The sequence below is a fragment of the Panthera pardus genome, unplaced genomic scaffold (genome assembly GCF_024362965.1).
Source record: "Panthera pardus isolate Hobbes unplaced genomic scaffold, ASM2436296v1 HiC_scaffold_24, whole genome shotgun sequence".
NCBI classification, from domain to species: domain Eukaryota; kingdom Metazoa; phylum Chordata; class Mammalia; order Carnivora; family Felidae; genus Panthera; species Panthera pardus.
This window is the reverse complement of record NW_026526810.1, coordinates 55,595,098-55,615,829: the sequence shown is the minus strand read 5'-3', so window position 1 is coordinate 55,615,829 and position 20,732 is coordinate 55,595,098. Positions and strand designations below refer to the sequence as shown.

The following is a 20,732-nucleotide window of genomic DNA, read 5'->3' as shown; positions in this document are numbered from 1 at the left end:
GAGAAAGAGCACAAGTGGGGGAGGAGCAGAGAGAGGAGGGGAGACACAGAATCAGAAGTGGGCTCTGGGCTCTGAGCTATCAGCGCAGAGACTGATGTGGGGCTTGAGCTCCAGAACTGTGAGATCATGACCTGAAGTCCAACACTTAACCGACTGAACCACCCAGGTGCCCCAGGGGGTTTTAAATTCTTAAGTTTAGGAGGTGATATCTCACTTTTTGAACCTTGCAAAAGTAAAAGCACCCATTTCCGAAAACACCTTAGATTACCATGACAGTAAGAATTTCAATGTCTATTGTTTCTTTAACTACAAAGGTATCAAAATTGGGTAAGATTTGTTTTCAAAGAAATACATGTTTTTGCAGAATTCACACTACACAAATACTCTCATATCATTCTTAGAACTGACATTCTGAAGACATTTCTGGAGAAATGCACATGTTCTTCCACACAAGCAAATTTGGCTCACTCATAAATACTGAGTTTTTCAAGACTATATATTTGCAGATAGTATAGAGTATTAAGAAGACTACTAGAAGACTACTAGATCAAGCAAGAGTCAGCAACCAGATTCTTACCCAGTCATGCCACTCTAAGAGTTTGGCCAGATCTAGGAGTTTGGTTCAATGAGCTTGGTCAATCCTGACTTTCAACTTTCTCACATATAAAATGGGATTATAATGCCAATCCTCTACCCAATTGGTCTGTTGAAAAAAATGAAATAAAGTAACATATGTGAAACTTTTTAAAACTATTAAGTATGATAAACACTTAAAGTGTTCTCTTGGGACGCCTGGGGGGACTCAATCTGTTAAGCGTCCAACTCTCGGTTTCAGCTAAGGTCAGAATCTCACAGTTCATGAGTTCAAGCCCCAAGTTGGGCTCTTGCTGACCGCGTGGATCCTGCTTGGGATTCTCTCTCTCTGTTCTTCCCCTACACGCTTTCTCTCTCTTTCTCTCTCTCTCTCTCTCTCTCTCTCCCAAAATAAATAAATAAACTAAAAAAAAGAACCTTAAAGTAGTCTCATTATCTTGCTAAACTCAAAGAAGTTTCTCACACATGCACATATGCTAATCATCAACTCTCATCAACTAGTTTATCCAGTATATATTTTTTTGGCAGATATTTGAATCCATTCTGTATTCCTCCCAAAGTTTAATTTTTTAAAAAAGAGCATGCATTTCTTTTTAAAAAGAAGAGTATTAAGCAATAGGAAAAAAAAACATGCTGCACCTGTTATACGCCTATCACCCCTCTCATGGTCCCACTAGGATGCATTTAAAATTGATATAAAACACATAAAATAAGTAACAGATGCCACACTGCACTAAGGGGAAATTACAGGAATCTCTTTTTCCCTTTGAGCTTAGAAAATCTCATTGCTAGTATCCTCTTGTACACAGGGAATTCAGGACCAATGAAATTGGATTTCACACACCTTCTTTCTTACCTTCTTGAGTACTAGATCGGTGTGGGCTGCAGTTCTCAAAAATAGTGTGCTAATAATGGTTTCAGGGCTAGAGGTATAATGTTAACAATGTTAGGTTTATGTTAGTGATGTTTATACCTTAATTTCTATAGCTATTACTATGGAAGGGGCTGGCCGGTATCTCGAGAAAAATGGCATTTTTCTAGCTTGTATTCTAGTGGAAAATCTTTGCAGTGGCCAAGTAGATGCTCTAAGAATAAGTGGTCTACAATATCTTTTATCCCCTTAAGGGGATCTCAGAATCGGGGGTGGGGGGAGGGGAGGGGAGAGGTGAACAGTCACTTCTTCAAATCACAAACAGAGTTATCTTTTCCAGTTCCAGAGCTTGGCTGCCATACCTGCTTGATTTCATTTTATCCTATTTTTCCTAATAAAGCAATCAGAAGTCTCACAAGAAAACCCAACTGCTGAGTCTAGCAGCTCTGAGAACCCCTAACAGAAATCCATGTCAGTCCCCAGTGCTATTTATATTCTCTCTTCTTTTATTCCTCAGCTTGTTGTCTCATTAGGCTTAGAAACGTCTCTTTTATCAAAGTTACTGTTGCCAGGAAACAGAAGAACAAGATGGAGAACAAAAGCTAAGAACAGAATAGGTTGATCTTCTCCCTTCTCTTCATCCACACAGATACGCTCAAATAAACATCCCTGAACACATACTCATTTACAATCATGTTCACCCAGGCCCAGCCCCAAATCCAAACGTAGGCTGTAAACACAACAGGTGCCCCATCAAATGTGAGCAAATACTTTTCTAAATATCATTGTTGGTTATCCACCTATGCTATGCTATCCACCATAGCACCCACCTATGAACTAGGTCACAGATGCGCTAAACTCAGGCCTACTGGTTCCTAAGTCTTCACTCCTTCCACTACACATGGCACATATCTGGAAAGGAGTGTTAAAAAAGAGAGAGAGAGAGAGAGAGAGAGAGAGAGAGAGAGAGAGAGGTGCATTTTCCTTCATCACATACACTACTTGCTTTTAGTTATGAAGCCACTTCAAGGCTCTTTGGATTACAGAACTCATCATTATACCAACGGATAGAATGAGATAAAAAGTAAATGACCAGAATGACAGTCAGGAAAGGTGGGCTGGCTGAAGGGCCACTTTTTGAAGTCAGGTGAGCGGTACATTCGAGAAACCTCTGTGTTTAGGCTCTGAGGACATGGTCCTTCCCAAATACTACAGGTGGAATAAAATGAGAGTAGGCAGTGTTTACCGTACATGTATGTGGCTCTCTCTGAAAAGTGGTCCATCTTGTTGGAGGCTACAGGGAGGGGTTAGTGAGTCCTATGGTGGTACCACAGAGGTACCAAAAGCACCCCCTCTAGTGGAAGAAAACCAAAGAACAAATGGGATCAACCTACCATTTCAAAGACTGTTTGGCTTAACTCTTCACTTAAAAATGGAAGAAAAGGAGGTCTTAAAAGGTTAAGGGACTTGCCCAAGATGACAAAGTAGGTGAGAACCAGAGCTAGGACTGAAACCCAGTCTTTAACTCTGTTGAGTACTGAAGCTCCAAACAATTATGGGTTCTTTTAATTATTTTTTTTAATGTTTATTTATTTTTGAGAGACAGAGAGAGACAGAGCACGAGCAGGGGAGGGGCAGAGAGAGAGGGAGACACAGAATCCGAAGCAGCCTCCAGGCTCTGAGCTGTCAGCACAGAGCCCAATGCAGGGCTCGAACTCACAAACCATGAGATCCTGAACTGAGCCGAAGTCGGCACTTAACCAACAGAGCCACCCAGGCGCCCCGAACAATTATGGTTTGGCTTCAGGGAAAAGCCCACCTAACCTCATTCTGTGATGGTGGGAGAACATGGTCACAGGAGTCACACATCCCTGGCTAGAACAGGTCATCAGTTGATTTTTAGATGCCTGTGAAACACGTAAAACAACTTTATCCCAAAGATCTATTGAAATCTTGAGGCCAGTTAATTCTACCACACTTCACATCCTTGTCATATACCCAAAATTGTACTCTTTTACACTCTCATCCCTACATTGCTTAGGGTTTCTTCTCCCTGACCTTGTTCTCCTCCTTTCTCTTCCTCCTTTTAACTCACACTGTACCCTCTGACTTCTATTCCATGATTAAGACCAACACTTGACAGTGTCCTGGCTACTTCACAGACTCTCCTTGTAGCCTTGGGCCTTAACTGAAACCCAAGTGCCCTGCTTCCCTTTTTGGGTACTCTTCATTCTCCTATGCATTCCACCTCAGGATTGGAAATTGGGTCACCAGATTCCTCACTCCCTGTTCCCAAATCTAGAACACTGCCCTTCTAAATTCATGTAAACCTTGGCTCCTTTAAAGCTCATGTCATCTGGCTATATCTCCTTCTATTACTTTTTATTTCTGTAATTTGCAAGCCTCTGGGTAACTCCTTATCTGCTGAAGATCTTAGCAACTGACTCATAGCTTCTGTTCTCCCCAGGCCTTACCATTATCTAGGATAATTGCCAAGTCTCATGTGGGTGACCAGACCCACAATTCCTATACTTGTCGACTCCAATGAACTAAACCTTCTCTTCGCTTCACTCACTCACACAGTGAGAGGGAGTATACATTGTTCATTATTACATCTTCAGCATCTAGCAAATTGGTTGGCACATAGTTAATGTTGAAGAATGAGTGGACATACTTGGAAACTCCTTATTGACAGGCATGACATACAGATGATAGCTACACTCATCGTGAGCATGGCATAACGTATAACCTCATCAAATCACTATGTTGTACACCTGAAACAAATGTAACATTGCGTGTCAACCATATTTCAAGTAAATAAATAAATGAATACATAAATAAAAGGCACGACATAACATATATGTCTTTTTTTTTTTTCACCAGCAAAAACTTTGTTTATTTGGAAACAGCAGAAAATTGTAACCCAGGACAGGCATGCAACAGCACAACCATGGGCAAGTGCACAGAACAAAGGAGAGGAGGTTCTTTTATAGAGGAAAGGAGGGAGTTGGGAAGGCTGTTGTAAACTAAAAGTCCATTGGAGTGAACTGAAAGTTTTAAGTATACAGGCTTCTCATTGGCTAAGCTGTGTCAGTCTCTCATTGGCTGCCTTGTGACAGTCTCTCATATATAAAACAGTATAGGTCAGTATAAATAATCAGTTAAATGGTCCAGTGATAATTTGGCAGTTTGGAAGAAATAGTTGTATTCCCGCATACCTTACAAATTTGAAGTTCAAAATTGATGAGGATTTTTCACAGCAATCCTGTTATGTTCTTAATAGTGTTGCGTTTCACACTCACCACACTCTTAAAGGTAGTACTTGGTGCCGCTAATCCCTGCTAACATATTTTAACACCTTTGCGTGTTGCTGTTTGTTAATAAAATTTACATTTTTCACTCTTACGCGTTGTGTTTTACTCCCGGTTGACACAAATGAATGGATGGTTCAGAAGTGCTCATTAAAACCTAAATTTGTAATTAAAATAGCAACAAAAATACTAGAACTCACAATAATATTTTATATATAAACAGTAAGTTTCATTCCAGCACAAGCAAAGAATGTGTGTATGTAACAGGGATGATTTCACATGAATGAAAGAGGTCCACTCAACTTCCAAGGAAAATCTAAGAATTAGATTACCTTAGACAAACTAAGCTAAGGTGTGTGTTTCTGTCATAAACACACACCAAACACTAACTTGACGCAGTCAAAACTTTCACATCATTTTTGAACAAAATTTCAAAAACTACACAGCAACATCCCTATTAAACTTCCTAAGTTCTTCCAAAACAAGTACAACATGATGCTCTTCAGTATGAAATTGGCTCATTTTGTCCCTAAGGGCAGAACACAGACCAAAACTACAGAAGCATTACTCCAAGTTGCATTCCTCATACAAAACAAATAAAGATTACTCTATTTCCAAGAAATTCAGAGAGCCAGCCACCAGGTTAATGACAAATAAAATTCTCAAAGGCAAATCAGACTACACAAGCATTGACAAAATTATTAATGGCTCTACTGGGACTCACACATCAACGGCATGCAACATACGATCACATGTTCACTAGTACATATTGTATCTCACAGTTAAGTGAAATCAATGATGCCCAGAGCAGGCATATCAATTACCATACGAGCAAAACACATATGAGCCAGAAGTACTTAAAAAATCTTGGTTCTGTAGATCACCAAAACCCCAGTCTATAGAAGACATGCTTCATTTAATGTTTTTCTGGTAAAGTATTACGAAAATTGGATCAATACTGATGGAATAATCAGTTATGTTTACAACGAGGAAGGAAGGTGCTAAACAAATAAAAGAAATTTTACCTTGATGCCAAACACCCACTGCTTTATTCGCTAAAACAGATGACACACAACAATATGCCTCCTAATCTCAACCCAGTGTTGTAAAAAATAGTTTTAACAGTGAATATAATCAAGTCACAGTCACTGTTCCCCACAGAAGTACTCTGGCTGTTAAGGGTGCTCATGTAAACTTTTGAAATGAGGAATGAAACTCAAGTATTTCTGTTCTGCACAGTTAACATCAGAAAGGAACGACTCCTTGATTTCAAGAGGCAAATGTCAGCAACATAGTCAGTTGTCCTGATTTCCTTGACTCTCTCTCATTTAGGACCCAAAACACATTTATTTTGAATATTGAGAATAAGCTATATAGATTCTTTGAGACGACTAAGTGGCAAATTTGAGGGAGATGTCCTTATAGACTGAGTCCCTGATGAAACAATGACTCTGTTTTTCAAGTGAAAAAGCTTGCCATCATTTCTGGACACACGATCAATCTGAATTATCCAAGTTCCCAAAATGACAGTCATCACACATTTGCTGCCACTCCTAACAGACTCTAACTATGAAGTATTTTCTGTCTTTGTAAAATAAGGAGAAAGAAAAAAAAAAACAAAAAACGAAAAACTGGATAGGGAACTCATCATCTAGCTAAATAATTTGCTATTCTATTTAGAAATTGCAGGTCATATTTTTCACTGATAAGAAAAACATTTACTATTAATTTTTCAAGCATAGTTTTCTTTTCAGCTTAACAGACATTACTGGGGCGCCTGGGTGGCTCAGTCGGTTAAGCGGCCGACTTCGGCTCAGGTCACGATCTCGCGGTCTGTGAGTTCAAGCCCTGCGTCGGGCTCTGTGCTAACTGCTCAGAGCCTGGAGCCTGTTTCAGATTCTGTGTGTCTCTCTCTCTCTCTCTCTCTGACCCTCCCCCATTCATGCTCTGTCTCTCTCTGTCTCAAAAATAAATAAACGTTAAAAAAAAAATTTTTTTTTAAATAAAAAAAAAAAAAAGACATTACTTATCTGTTGGGAAACATGGGTTTTATTAATAAAAATTTTGACCTTTTTAAAAAATTTGCCTCAAATTATGGTACATCCATGCACAAAGTACTCTCTACATGATCTGTAGTTGCTAAATGTTTGAGAAACATCATGATGGTATATAAACAAATACTATTCTAATGTTCTATGTGATCCATGGGCAATTCTCTTCATAGGCCTAAATGTCTTGAAACATTCACCGTGTAACTATTTTTCCTTTCTTGTCATAAACAACTGGAATTAGCAATCTGTAATTCTTATCCATTTTTCTTATGTAAGTAACATTAAGATCCAAAAGACATACACATAGTGACAAGAAAAGAGAACATGTAATAGTTGCAAATTTCCTATGATAAATCTTTTCTCAGAAATATGGCTATTTGCTGTTTAATGGATCTATTCGAGAGACCTTGCTCATTGGAACTGCCTCAAATGAGGTAACGGATTTATGCTTGGACATCATCCTGGACTACCATCTCTGGCCCAGAGAAGGAAATAAAAGAGGTCCAAAGACCTCCCTCTCTTAGAAAGAGTCACCAGGTCAGGTTCACAGAGCTGAAATGAGTCACAGGCAAATCCCTCATGGATTTTTTTTTTTAGAGTCACACTAAATGTTGATTCCCGATTGCTCTTGCTTTTGACATAATCCTCCTTCAGCAAAGAGCTGCAAACAGTGTGGATAATACCTGCTTGCCGCAAGCACCACCGTAGGCAGAAGAGCATTTGGCAAGTGTCTGTATCTTGGTGTCCTGTAACTTCCAGAAAAGTAAGCCTAGCAGAGATGACGATCTCGCCATATGTAAAATTACAACTCTATATACTAAGTTGAACTATTGGTTTAGATTATAATCACCAATACCATGTATAAGGACCACTTAACCAGCAATTTCTCAAAGTTGTATTTGACTTTCTGTAACAGAGGTCCAACTACAACAGCTTCAACTAAGAAAGGTTGTTTGTCTCATGTAACCCGAAGTCCAGAAGAGGATTGGGCAGCTTCTCCAAAAAGTCATCAAGGAGGAGACCCAATTTTCTAGCTAGGCAGAAAGGGGAAAGGACCAAGGCCAAGGGCAAAGGCATGCCCCAGTCTAGTGTGTCCTTTTTCAGGAAAAAAAAAAAAAAAAAATGGCATTCCTGAGTTCTACTCAGTAAACTTTCACTCACTACTTACTGGTCAGACCCGGGTGACATTGGCACCCCTAGCCTACCTGCAAGGAAGTCTAGAAGGTATTTTTATCTGGGCATGGTGTTGCACTAAACAAAACCAGGGTCCTTTAAGTAAGGAATAATAGGATAGATATCAAGCAGGGAATAAGCAGCGGCTGCGAAAAGTCAAGGATATTTTAGGTGTTTGCTCAGGTTTCAAAAGTCAAAAGCCATGGACTCAAATGTGAAACTGTCTACCAAGTTCGGGGTTTTTCCTCCAAGAAATCATTCTAAGTTCCTGAAACCTTACTGTCAAACGTACTCATCACTCATCGTGACCGACTTATGTTACCCTACTCTCCTAAAAGGATTTACCACACCTTAAAAAACACAATCACAAAGAGCCTTTGAAAAAAAGACAAAGAGTCACTGACTCATCATCATCCTCTGAAGGAATCAAGCAAACACTCTAGCATTGTTGTTTGTTGATGTTTTTCCTGCTGATTCCATAAGAAATGTGTTTGTGCTTTTTAAAAACCAGGACAGTCTCCAAAACAAATCAGGTAAGAAGGAGGAATATAAAAACAAAGCCATCCTTGCTTGTAGACAGCTGCTTCAGCCCATTAGCACCTAGAGGTTCCCAAAGTAAATTAGAGACAAGTCTTCCAATTAATTAACTGTGGCATAATTATCACACAACTTGATAATTATAACACAGTGGCCTCACAGGCACAGAGGGCAGTCCCCTGACCTAGGTTATTTAAGCCAAGCACTGTCCCTCTCCTCTAGAAAGTGTATACCCAGTGACATAGGACAAGACAGAGAAAGGAAGACACAACTTCTCCAAATCTCAGACTGAAGAAACAATTCACTGCAATTTCCCTGATTTCACAGGGGAATGCTAAACAACATGTCTTTAGAAATGGGAATATTGGATTTTTGTCTGCTAAGATCTGTGAAAGTCAGCAGAGGAACACTTCCCTCCTGCTGGGAGGCAGCCTGTGAGAAGAAAAAAACACTCACCTACAAGTGGCAAGACCTGGGGGCTAACTGCAGCCCAAGATGCCCGAAGAAGTCACTTCATCCCCCCATCTTGATGTTTACATCTATAAAAAGACAGCATTGTACTGGATTAAAGATACCCATGTTATATTTCCCTCAGCAGTAGGCCAAACAGTCAGAAACATCTAAGCGTAGGGGCTGAGTGATTTTTTAAATGTGACTGAGTTGACCGGAAAGGAATATTGCAGCGGAGTAGGAGGACCTTAGGCTCACCTCATCCCATGCATACAACTAGATAAGTCTCAAATCATCCTAAATACCCTCGAAAGTAAAAAAATAAATACTCCAAAAATCAACCTAAAGACTGACAGAACAAACTCCACAACTAAAGGGAAAGAAGAGGACACATCAAAGAAGGTGGAAGGTACAGAGATGTGGTTTAGGGGAGAAATGGATGGCGGGATGCTGTGGAGGGGAGGGAGCCAAGGTTGCAGAGAAGGGCAAGAGAGAGAAAGGAGCACACAGAGGAATGCACAAGGAGAATACTTCCTAAAGCCATTGGCTTAAAAAACAAGAGGGGCTGAATTTTCTGAGTTCTTGCAACCAGTTCTTGCAACCCTGGGGCTTAAGCCCTGGAATTTTAAAAGTCAGCAGGCTTGGCTGGAATAGAGTCCAAAGGGCACTGTGCTGCTCCTGGAAAGAAGGCAAGGGAACAACCCAGGGATAGACAGCACAGAAACAGCAATCTGAAAACCACCTGGGGCACACAGTGGGGAGATTATTAACTCTTCTTGGAGTGTGTCCGTGAGAGACAGTGTTCATGAAGACATCTCTCTGAGAACAAAGGAGGTGGCCAGGGCCATTTCCCTCCCTTGCCCCTCAGCATAAACACAGGGCCACCTGTGGGAAGCAGCACTGACACTAGCTGCCCATCTTGCATACATCACGCCCCACCACCTTGCGCTTTGATGAGACTGCCCTTCTCAGTTGTGTTTGCCTCAGTCCCAGCGTGATGGGCCCCTCCCCAGGGGACCGGCACAAACCCCTGCCCACACCACATCTCCTGACCAGAGTTCTGCAGGGCCTCAGTTCTGAGAGAGGTGGTGTCAGATCTCATGTCACAAGCAGGCCAGAGCACACCTAGTTAAAACTCATCACTTTCAGGTGAAGGACCAAACACTACCCTCTGCAGGCAAGGAGAGCCTCTACAGATGACTGGCCTGAAGTATGAGCAGCCAAGCACAACAGCAGAGTGCATGCAGCACACAACAGAGACACTCCCTGAAGCACCAGGCCCTGGACACTACATGTCATCTTCTTCCTAAGACCATTACTTTCAGGGGCAGGAGACATAACTAGATTTTCTAACACAGAAGAAGGCAGAGACTTAGACAAAACACAAACATGGAGGAATTTATCCTAAATAAAAGAAAAAGATAAGGCCACAGCCAGAGATCTAAGTGAAACAGATATAAATAACATGGTTGATGGAGAATTTAAAGCAACAATCATAAGCACATCACTGGACTTGAGAAACAATAGAAGACATCAGCAAGACCACAGAGGTAAAAGTGTTAAAATATCAGAGATGACGAGTTCACTAAATGAGATTAGAAACAGGCTTGATGCAATAAACAGCAGGTTGGGAAGAAATAGAGAATGAATTAGTGACCTAGAAGACAAAGTAATGGAAAGTAATGAAGTTGAACAAAAGAGAGAAAGAAGAGTCCTACAACACAAGAATAGACTTAGAGAACTCAGTGGCTCCATCAAACACAATAACGTTCGTATTATAGGAGTCCAGGAAGAAGAAGAGAGAGAAAAGGGGGCGGAAAATTTATTTCAAGAAATAATAGCAAAAAAATTCGCTAATCTGGAGAAGGAAACAGACATCTGGATCAGGAAGGCACAGAGAACTCCCATTAAAATCAACAACGCAGGTCAACACCGAAGCACACTGTAATTAAATCTGTAAAATACAGTGATAAGGAAAAAAATCTTAAAAGCAGCAAGACAAAAGTCTTTAACTTACAATGGAACACCTATAAGGCTAGCTGGAGATTTCTCAACAGAAACTTAGCAAGCCAGAAGGGAGTGGCATGATATATTCAACTTGCTGAATGGTAAAAATCTGACGCCAAGAATACTCTATCCAGCAAGGCTATCATTCAGAATAGAAGGAGCGATAAAGAGTTTCCCAGAGAAACAAAAACTAAAAGAGTTCATGACCACTAAGCCAGCCCTGCAAGAAACATAAAAGAGGATTCGCTGAGTGGAAAGGAGAGACCAAAAGTGACAAAGACAAGAAAGGATCAGAGAAAATCTCCAGAAACAACAAGAAAATAAGTAATAAAATGGCAACAAATACATATCTATCAATAATTACTTTGAATGTGGGGCACCTGAGTGGCTCAATTGGTTAAGCGGCCAACTTCAGCTCAGGTCATGATCTCACAGTTGATGAGTTCAAGCCCTGCACTGGGCTCTGTGCTGATGGCTCAGAGCCTGGAGCCTGTTTCAGATTCTGTTCTCCCTCTCTCTCTGCTCCTCCCCTGCTCACACTCTCTGTCTCAAAAAAAATAAATAAATAAAACATTAAAAAAAATTTTTAAATAATAATTACTTTGAGTGAAAAGTGAACTAAATGCTCCAATCAAAAGACATAGGGTGAGAGAATGGATAAAAAAACAAGACCCATCTATATGCTTCCTATAGAAGACTCATTTTAGACCTAAAGACACCTACAGATTGAAAGTGAGAGGATGGAGAAACATTTATCATACAAATGGATGTCAAAGTAGCTGGGGATGGGGGCGGGGAGCACCTGGGTGGCTCAGTGAGTTAAGGATCTGACTCTTGCTTTTGGTTCAGGTCATGATCTCACAATTTCTGGGTTCAAGCCCCGCATTGGGCTCTGTGCTGATAGCAAGGAGCCTGTTTGGGATTCTCTATTTCCCTCTCTCTCTGTCACTCCCCTGCTACCTCTCTCTCTCAATCTCTCTATCTCTCTCTCTCTCTCAAAATAAATAAATAAATATTTTTTAAAAAAAGGAAGCTGGAGTAGCAATATTTATATCCTACAAACTAGACTTTAAAACAAAGATTGTAACAAGAAGTGAAAAAGGGCACTATATAATCACAAAATAAACAGTCCAACAAGATATAAATAACAATTGTAAATATTTATTCACCCAACAGGAGATCACCCAAATATATAAAAAAAATTAATAACAAACATAAAGAAATTCATTGAAAATAATACAACAATAATAGGGGACTTTAACACCCTACTTAAATTAATAGACAGATCACCTAAACAGAAAATCAACAAGGAAACAATGGCTTTGAATGACACACGGGACCAGATGGACATAACAGATATATTCAGAACATTCCATCCTAAAATACCAGAATACACATTCTGTTCAAGTGCACATAGGACATTTTCCAGAATAGATCACATATTAGGTCATGAAACAGGCCTCAACAAATACAAAAAGACTAAAGTCATACCATGCACCTTTTCTGACCACAACACTATGAAACTAAAAGTCAACCACAAGAAAAAATGTGGAAACACCACAAATACATGGAGATTAAACAACATGCTACTAAACAACAAATGGGTCAACCAGGAAATCAAAGAAGAAATTTTTAAAAATACATGGAAACAAATGAAAATGAAAACACAATGGTCCAAAACCTTTGGGATGCAGCAAAAGCAGTCCTACGAAGGAAGTATACAGCAATACAGGTTCACCTCAAGAAGCAAGAAAAATCTCAAATAAACAACCTAACCTTACATCTAAAAGAGCTAGAAAAAGAACAACAAACAAAGCCTAAAGCCAGCAGAAGGAAGGAAATAATAAAGATTAGAGCAGAAATTGGGGCACCTGCGTGGCTCAGTCAGTTAAGTGTCCGACTTCGGTGCAGGTCATGATCTCACAGTTCATGGGTTTGAGCCCCGCATGAGGCTCTGTGCTGACAGCTCAGAGCCTGGAGCCTGCTTCAATTCTGTGTCTCCCTCTCTCTCTCTCTGCCCCTCGCCTGCTCACACTCTGTTTCTCTCTCTCAAAAATAAACATAAAAAAAATTTTTAAAAAGATTAGAGCAGATATAAATGATATAGAAGTGAAAAAAAAAAATAAAGAAAGAACAGATGAAGCCAGAAGCTGATTCTTTGAAATTAACTTCTAGCCAGACTTATCAAAAAGAAAAAAGAAAGGACTTTAATAAATAAAATCACAAATGAGAAAGGAGAAATAACAACCAACACCACAGAAATACAAACAATTATAACAGATTATGAAATATTATGCCAATAAATTGGACAACCTAGAAGAAATGGATACATTCCTACAAACATATAAACTACCAAAACTGAAACAGGAAGAAATTGCAAACTTGAACAAATCTATAACCTGCAAAGAAAGTGGCTCAATAATCAAAAAAATCCCAACAAACAAAAGTCCAGGACCAGATGGCTTCATAGGCAAATTCTATCAAACATTTAAAGAAGAGTTAATACCTATTCTTCTCAAACTATTCCAAAAAACAAATAGGAAAGAAAGGACAACTTCCAAATTCATTCTATGAGGCCAGACCTACTCTCATACCGAAATGAGATAAAGACACCACTAGGGGCACCTAGGTGGCTCAGTCAGTTAAGCATCTAACTTTGGCTCAGGTCTGATCTTGCAATTCATGAGTTCGAGCACCGCATTGGGTTCTCTGCTGTGGGCACAGAGCTTGCTTCAGATCTCTCTCTCTCTCTCTCTCTCTCTCTCTCTCTCTCTCTCCCTCCTTCCCTCCCTCCCTCTGCCTTTCCCATGTTCTCTCTCTCTCTTTCTCAAAAAAAAAAAAAAAAAAAAAAACAGGGGCGCCTGGGTGGCTTGGTCGGTTAAGCATCCGACTTCAGCTCAGGTCATGATCTCACGGTCTGTGAGTTCAAGCCCCGCGTCGGGCTCTGTGTTGACAGCTCAGAGCCTGGAGCCTGTTTCAGATTCTGTGTCTCCCTCTCTCTCTGCTCCTCCCCTGTTCATGCTCTGTCTCTCTCTGTCTCAAAAATAAATAAACGTTAAAAAAAATTAAAAAAAAAAAAAACATTAAGAAAAAAGACACCACTAAAAAAGAGAGCTACAGCTAAATACCCCTGACAAACACAGATGCAAAACTTCTCAATCAAATATTAGCAAACCAAATCCAACAATACATTAAAAAAAATCATTCACCACTATCAGGTGGGATTTATACCTGGGTTGCAAGGGTAGTTCAGTATTTGCAAATCAATCAACATGGTAACCCACATTAATTTTTTAAAAAAAGGATAAGAACCATATCATCATTTCAATAGATGGAAAAAAAGCACTGGACAAAGTACAACATCCATTCACGATAAAAACCCTCAAAACAGTTGGTGTAGAGGGAACATACCTCAACGTAATAAAGGCAATATATGGAAAACTCACAGCTAACATTATCCTAAATGGGGAAAAACTGAGAGCATTTCTTCTATGGTCAGGAATAAGACAGGGATGTCGACTCTCACCACTGTTATTTAAATAGCATAGTACTCGAAGTCCTAGCAATAGCAATCAGACAACAAAAAGAAATAAAAGGCAGCCAAATCAGCAAGGAATAAGTAAAACATTCACTATTTGCAGACGACACCATACTTTGTATAGACCTAAAGATGCCACCAAAAAACTGCTAGAACTGATAAACGAATTCAGTAGAGCTGCAGGATACAAAATCAACATACAGAAATCTGTTGCATTTCTATATACCAATAATTAGCATCAGAAAGAGCAATTACGGAACCAATCCCATTTACAACTGCACCAAAAACAGTAAGATACCTAGGAATAAACCTAATCAAGGAAGTAAAAGACCTGTACTCTACTCTCAAAACTATAAAATACTAATGAAAGAAATTGAAGATGGGGTGCCCGAGTGGCTCAGTTGGTTGAACTTCTGACTCTTGATTTCAGCTCAGGTCATGATCTTATGGTTTGTGAGAGGGAGCCCCGCATCGGGCTCTGCACTGACAGCTCCTCCCCTGCTTAGGATTCTCTCTCTCCTCTCTCTGCTCCTCCCCTGCTCGCTCGCTTTCTCTCTCCCTCTCTCTCTCAAAGTAAATAAACATTTTAAAAAAGAAAACAAAATCGGAGCACCTGGGTGGCTCAGTCAGTTGAGCGTCCAACTTTGGCTCAAGTCATGATCTCACGGTTTGTGCGTTTAAGCCGCACATCACGCTCTCTGAACACTTGCTCAGAGCCTGGAGCCTGCTTCAGATTCTGTGTCTCCTTCTCTCTCTGCCCCTCCCCCACTCACACTCTGTCTCACTGTCTGTGAAACATAAATAAATTTTTTTTAAAACTTAAAAAAAGAAAAGAAATTGAAAATGACAAAAAGAAATGGAAAGACACTCTCTGCTCATGGACTGGAAGAACAAATATTGTTAAAATGTCTACACTGTCCAAAGCTGTCTATACATTTAATGCAATCCTTATCAAACTACCCATAGCATTTTTCACAGAGCTAGAATAAACAATCCAAAAATTTGCATGGAACCACAAAAGGCCCCAAATAGCCAAAACAACCTTGAAAAAGCAAAGCAAAGCTGGAGGCATGACAATTCCAGACTTCGAGTTATACTGTAAAGCTATAGTGATCAAGACAATATGGTACTGGCACAAAAACACAGATCAATGGCACAGAATAGAAAACACAAAATTGAACCCACAATTATATGGTCAGTTAATTTTTGACAAAGCAAGAAAGAATATCCAGTGGGAAAAAGACAATGTCTTCAATACATAGTACTGGGAGAACCGGACAGTTACACGCAAAAGAATGAAACTGGACCACTTTCTTACACCATACACAAAAATAAATTCAAAATGGATTAAAGACCTAAATGTGAGACCTGAAATCATAAAAATCCTAGGAGAAAACACAGGTAGTGATTTCTTTAACATCAGCTATAGCAACTTCCTTCTAGATATGTCTCCTGAGGCAAGGGAAACAAAAGCAAAAATAAACTATTGGAATACATCAAAATAAAACCTTCCGCACAGCAAAGGAAACAATCAACAAAACCTAATAAAAGGCAACCTATGGAATGGGAGAAGATATTTGAAAATGACATATCAGATAAAAGGTCAGTATCCAAAATCTATAAAAACCAATCTCAACACCCAAAAAATAAATAATCCAATTAAAAAACGGGCAGAAAACATGAACAGACATTTTTCTAAAGAACACATACAGATGGCCAACAGACACATGAAAACATGCTCAACATCAGTTATCATCAGAGAAATGCAAATCAAAACTACAAGGAGATATCACCTCACACCTATCAGAATGGCTAAAACCAACACAAGAAACAACAGGGTTTGGTGAGGATGTGGGAACTGTTGGTGGGAACACAAATTCTTGCACTGTTAGTGGGAAGACAAACTGGTCCAGCCACTCTGGAAAACAGTAGGGAGGTTTCTCAAAAAGTTAAAAATAGAACTACCCTATAATCCAGCAATTGAACTACTAAGTAATTACCCAAAGAATACAAAAATACTAATTCAAATGGATACATGCACCCTTATGTTTATAGTAGCATTATCTACAATAGCCACGATATGGAGACAGCCCAAGTGTCCATGAAGAATGGATTTTTAAAGATGTGGTTATATAGGGGCGCCTGGGTGGCTCAGTCGGTTAAGCGTCCGACTTTGGCTCAGGTCATGATCTTGCGGTCCGTGGGTTAGAGCCCCGAGTCTGGCTCTGTGCTGACAGCTTAGAGCCTGGAACCAGTTTCAGATTCTGTGTCTCCCTCTCTCTCTGCCCCTCCCCCACTTGCACTCTGTCTCTCTCTGTCTCAAAAATAAATAAACATTAAAAAAAAATTTTTTTTTAAATGTGGTTATATATAGGGCGCCTGGGTGGTTCAGTTGGTTGGGCGGCTGACTTTGGCCCAGAGCATGATCTCATGCTGACAGCTCAGAACCTGGAGCCTGCTTCAGACTCTGTGTCTTCCTTTCTCTGCCCCTCCCCCACTCACATTCTCTCTCTCTCTCTCTCTCTCTCTCTCTCTCTCTCAAAAATAAGTAAACATTAAAAAAATTTTAATAAAATAAAGAAAATATGGTTTTACACACACACACACACACACACACACACACACACAATGGAATATTACTCAGCCATAAAAAATGAAATCTTACCCTTAGCAATGACATGGACAGAACTAGAGAGTATGATGCTAAGTGAAATAAGTCAGTCAGAGAAAGACAAATATCATATGATTTCACTCATATGTGGAATTTAAGAAACAAAACAAATTAACAAAAGGGAAAAAAGAGAGAGAGAAAGAGGCAAATCAAAAAGAGACTCTTGGGGTGCCTGGGTGACTCAGTCAGTTACACATCCAACTTCAGCTCAGGTCATGATCGCATGGTTCGTGAGTTCAAGCCCCACGTCAGGCTCTGTGCTGACAGCTCAGAGCCTGGAGCCTGCTTCAGATTCTGTGTCTCCTTCTCTCTCTGTCCCTCCCCTGCTTGTGTGCTCTGTCTCTCACTCAAAAATAAATAAACATTAAAAAAAAATTTTTTTTAAACAGACTCTTAACTGTAGAGAACAAACTGATGGTTACCAGATGGGAGGGGTTGGAGGTATGGGTTAAATAGGTGATGGGGTTTAAAGTGGGCACGTGTGATGAGCACCAGGTGTTGTATGGAAGTGCTGAATCACTGTATTGTACACTTGAAACTAGTATTACACCAAAAAAAAAAAAAGAAAAGAAACTAATATTACACTGTATGTTAACTAACTGAAATTTAAATAAAAACTTTAAAAAACAACGTGACCAGTTGAGAGAACCCACATATGGCATGTAAATACTAGACTGACAAAGCAGGAGTCAAGGGCATAAAAAGCGTTGATTCATACTGACCTCCTTCTTTGTCAACTACCATGCAAATGTCTGGGTTTCATAACATAATCATAATCATAGAATTAAACTTCAGCTGCTGAAAACAAAACAATTAATTACATTTAACTTCAGCTGTAATAAGCTAATTGACCTGTGTCTGATAGCAGCATGTCACATAACAGCGACTCTTGGGAAGAGGCTTTGTCCTCACTGGCTTACCAGATTGTGTGGGTATCCTAACTTAAAAGGAAAAAGAAGGCTCCAGACCTTTCCCAGGCTGACCTGCAGGGTCGAGCAGGCTGCATTTGTTCCGATGGGACACAGGTTGGCTCCCAGGGGAACTCAGAAATTATTTCCTAACAGTCTATGAGCCTAAATCAGGGGTTCTCAAACTTTAGTGCACCTATAAATCACCTGAGAAACTTGTCAAAATGCAAATTCCTAAATCCCACTCCAGAGACTTTAGTTCAGTAGGTTTGGTGCACATTACAGGAATGAATATTTTAAAAACCACCAGAAGGTGATATAGGTAATCCAAAACCCACACTTGGAAACACCCTGGTTGTTCCAAAGCAACTGGGAGGGGTCCTCGTACTAGAAAGCAGCCTGGGTTTTCTTCATGTGGCTAAAACTTGCACGGTCAAGAATTAAATTCCAAACCAGGATGAGAAATGGGTAAGCATTTGCTTCCAAGGAAGATCGAGGTGACTCGGCATGAATGGAGCAATGCATATTCCAGACAGAGAAGTAAACGGTCCACAATCTCCCTCTCCCAGAATGGTGATACTGGGTAAGGCAGCAGCAGCATTAGATGCTGTGTGAGAATAAACCATTCACTCAATGGGTGAAAAACAGCACAGGCAGAGGTTCTAGAGAGCCCAGCAACCCTGAGCAGGAATTACGCAGCACCAAACAATTATTTTCAAGAATAAATCGTCTCCTTTCTTCCTACCTTTGCTTGTCTAAAGGTTTTGAGTTTCTCTACCTTCCTAATGGAAAGTCTCACCCCCTCAAGTCACACCACCTGGCTCAGTGATTGTCGATAGCAAAGATTTGAGGTTCTTCACCAAGAATCCTAAATCCTTCAAAAAAGCATGTCTGCATCCTTGTCTCTGAGCTCTGCCATCGGTAGCTTCTCCAACCCCTTTCCTACCCTTCTTGAGGATGTAGACCTTTGCAATGCTTTGACATGCTTTCGGTTGCCAGAATCTTGTCCACTCAGTAAGTTTCCAGATCATTAACTATTAATGAGGCTTATAATCATTATGGCTTATAATCAATAGTCACCTATTGATGACTAATCCTCTGGATTAGTTAGGGAACTGGAACTCCAAGTAAGACCCTTACCTTCTCTGCTCTTTAATGTCTACCCCTCATGGCACACTGCCAACATTCCTGGCATTGCAAGGTTTAGGGCCTCCGCACCTCCAAGATGGAGACAATCCAGAGAGCAATTCTGCCTCCTCCACAATCCCTGCTTCACACCCAGGAAAGCTACAATGAGCCCATGCTATTTTCCTCATTGCCCCCAAATGGGGGAATGCTAGGGTCCCAAGAGGTTGAAATTGGAAACTTCTGAACAGCTTTCAGTGGTATGTAAGCTCCCTGAGGGCAGAGACTTCATATGATTCACTCCTACATCCCCAATACCTAAAGCAGTGCCTGTCCATGGCAATGGACATAGTAAACAAATGTCCATAGTAAACAAATGATACTAGAAAGAGCTACTCTCAGCATCTGCATAAACCTTCCATGGGCTAGGCCTAAGGCACATCCCCTCAATCCTCCATTTACAGTGGCATGCAGGAGCCTGACCCCAGCTTGGGAGAGCCAAATGTACACATCCCTTCCCAACTATGCACATCATTGGTAGCTTGGCCACGGTGGGAGTATCTATGCCGTGAAAACTGGCAAACACAACAAATCAGGGCTTTCTCCAGACAAAGCCAGTTGTCAAATACTTACCAGCCCACCACGGCCCTTAAGACTTACAAAGTCTCTTTTCTGTGGACATAAAGGCAAAAAAGAATTAAGCTGAGTTTTTGACGGCTCCAAGCTAGAAAATAAAGCAGTATTTGTCAACTTATTTTGTAAAAGTACCAATTCACACCAGTCTGTGATCCAGGCTCTTGCCGGTCTATATGGGAGAAATCACATGAAAACTGAAGGGGCTCCCCTCTGATGACAGTCCCCATTTGCAGAAAGTTACAGTTAATGAGAGTTGCCTGAACAAAGACAAAAATCTGACAACAGGGGTGAATGGAAGGCTGAGGAGATGAGCCTTAGGCCCAACCCACTGGCAGCCTGTAGAAATGCTAAGCATAGAACTCTTGGAGCGGAGCAGTATAAAAACATATACCCTGATTTTGACTGCAATTTATACTTTTTATCTTATTTTCAAAGGTATTTATAGCATTTACTATGTGCCAGCCACTAGTCAATTTGCTTAGCAAACATTTACTCATTATTCTAGCTACGAATACCACACATGCACAAGTATTCAATATAACCCAGACAAAAGAAACTCTACTGGCCCTGGCCCTTTTGTTCATGAAAAACCAGAAACTTAAATCTGCTCACCACCCACTTAATGGCTCTGGGTTTGTTAATGGTAAGAACTGGCACTAAGGTCCACGGAACCACAGATGGCCTTGACTAGATCTCCTTCAGGGCCCCAGACTAAATGTGGCATATATGTCCCTTCAGATATACAACTGTGGAGTTTACTGGAATAAGACAGAACCCAAGGGACAGGAAGCAGTCAGTGTTGCTACAGGCCTTCTCCTTTTTGAAGAGGTAGAAAACTGGATTAGAAAACCTTTAAGTTT

The 20,732-nt window shown here is 40.3% G+C and overlaps 1 protein-coding gene across 1 annotated transcript in view; it reads right to left on the bottom strand.

Moving 5' to 3' along the window:
• GPR176 (G protein-coupled receptor 176) overlaps positions 1–20,732 on the bottom strand; it is a 123,772-nt gene that overhangs the window by 76,959 nt on the left and 26,081 nt on the right. The gene's annotated exons all lie outside the window — the stretch shown is intronic.